The sequence below is a fragment of the Bombus vancouverensis genome, chromosome 18 (assembly GCF_051014615.1).
Source record: "Bombus vancouverensis nearcticus chromosome 18, iyBomVanc1_principal, whole genome shotgun sequence".
Taxonomy (NCBI): domain Eukaryota; kingdom Metazoa; phylum Arthropoda; class Insecta; order Hymenoptera; family Apidae; genus Bombus; species Bombus vancouverensis.
Window position 1 is genome coordinate 2,983,533 of NC_134928.1, and position 2,622 is coordinate 2,986,154.

Here is a 2,622-nt window from a genome sequence, read left to right on the forward strand (position 1 = left end):
TTTTGCCTCGGAGTATCAACATCGTTAGGCTGTACATAATGAAATAATAAATAAACTCGTGGCAAAACAATGTCGCCGCTACGTGCAAGCGTCAAACAAAGACGAATTTAAATCATCGTAAGGTGACTAGTTTTTCAGTCTCAGTCTTGATCAATTTTAACCCCTTAACCTACAATTTACGTTCGAGAATGACCGCAATATTTACGTTTGGCCCGATCATTGTACTACGGGTTATGCCCGTAGTTGTAGGTTAAGGGGTTAATAGCAATTAATACACAGTCTTACCGGGAATTAATTAATTAATTACCGAGCATCTTAGCGAACATTCTCTGCATTTATTAATTATTTTTAAATATATTTAACGACTTCAACATCAAGTTATCTCATCATTTAAACCACAGACCAATCCTCTACAAAATAATCCTAGTATTTTCCTCAAACGAATTCTTCACATTAATCGTCTACGATATACAATAACATTAAAATAACATTAAAATCGTAAACAATAACCACATCAAAAAGTCACTAATGTAATCCTAATGCAAAACAATAATAAAAAGAACGCGATGAAACTGTGTCCATAGCCTTTCCACTACTCGCCTCAATAGCCTTCAAATAAAACAGCTAACAATAATTCTGTCCGACCCTTGGTTAAAGTGCTGTGAAAATTTCAAGAAAGCAACAACCTCCATTCCCCCTGTCCTGCTTCATCCGCCGCTAGACATGTTCCCCTAGCAGATCGCGGCAAAAAATTAATATTCGCGAACGTAGCGCGGCAGCGGAAAGGCAGCAGTCACGTTCTACGCTCGCGTTGTCCTCGGACGACGTATTTGTCAGGCGCAAGAATGCTTTAGAAAGAGCGTGGTGCCGCGGTGTGTGGGGGGTTGGGGGTTGAAACGCAGGTCGGAAGCGAGGGTTGTCGGCTGGCAACGCAGGACAGAGCCGCCGCATGGCACCGGAATACGTAATACGGGGAATAGCCGTGGCCCTGGTTCACGTGGTGGCGGAGGGCTTTCGGCGGAGGGTGGCTGGAACGAGGGGTGGCGGTGGCAGCACGCTGGGGGAAGGGCTGGAGAGGGTAACGAGCCGCGGCAATTAATATCGCCGGGTTTCCACAATGCGCTTGCAAATGAAAGGCCTTTGTGACGTATGATTGCGTTACCGAGTGAATAGTTGAGTAATGGCGGTTCGTGGCGCCGCCATCCGAATCGCGCTAACCGTGCAAAAGCTCAGTCTCGGCTGCCGCCCGATAGTACCTGCCAGACGAGCCTCCTTCTCCTCTTCCCCGAACCCTCACCAACCCACTTCTGACGCCGACAGTTTTCGTATTGAAGCCAACCTCGGATGGATCGCTTGTGAATGTCGCTGCTGTGTTCGAATCGTCCAACGAAATCTCCAACGCTTGTTTGCGTTCCAGCCGCTTACAGGATTTCCCAGCTTCGCGTGTGACAGCGATCGTCGTTCCGCTGTGTGCACCATGGAGTATGCACTTTGGAGGATCTTAGAGCTGCGTTTAATGTTACAGAGTTTCTTGCTGATGGAAGTTTCTCTGTGAATTGTAATGTTATTAGGGTTAGGTTAGGATTGACATAATAAGTGAGGTTGGGTTACTAGGATTCCTATGACGAACATTGAAACGACTCTTTATCGGCTGGTTTCACTTGAAAGAATATCTTGAAAAGTATTAAGAAAGTTATATAGAAATGTATCAGGTTGTCCGAAAAGTTTCTTTCGTTTTATAAGGAAATAATGGACGCACAACATTTTCGTTTTATATTATTTTATCAAATGACGTATGATCCAATTTGTTCTTGCTGAGAATGTTGAGAATAGGCGAAATAATGGTAGAGGAACACTAAATTTACACTTAGAATTTATATTAGAATAGTTATATATTTATTTGATAAACGATTTCAAAGATATTCATCAATACTCACTTGCACGCGTCATACCTATTCGATACCAGACCGTTAACTGAACAGTTTACATTCCTTTGTTTTCGAGACGCCACGCACACACATACTTCCACACACTGATATTCACATACAAGTATCGCTACTACGCAGCTAACCTAGTCTAGCATATAAAATTATACATATCTCAATAGTTCTATCAAAACAGTTACAATGTTCGACAGATTATGTTTCACGTTTCTATAAAGATACATCGTTATAAAAGATGTGTCTGTAAAAGAAAGATACTTTTTGGACAAATATATTGACATTGTAAATGAACATATCTGATACTCTGGTTGTTCAACAGTTCAATTATTTTATCATAAATGTAATATTTTACGAAGAATAGATAAAATCTACTTTCATTTTTAATTGTTTTTTTTTTTTAATTTAATCAGTTTCACTGCTAGATGGAGGAAAAATTTGTGCGCCAATGGATATGAAATTCGAGAAGAAATTAAAATTCATATGATTTCTTTGATGGATCTAGTGGCTATGAGAGAAAAAGGTCAGACGTCGAGTGTGACGAGTAATTTCCAACCGATACCCGTTGACCAATCACCGGTTTGGCAAACGTGTCACGGAGCTGACAGGAATCCGCTGCAACGCAAGCTTATAATTTATCGGATCAAAAAAGGTGGACGCAAAACGTATGGGTTTTGCATCA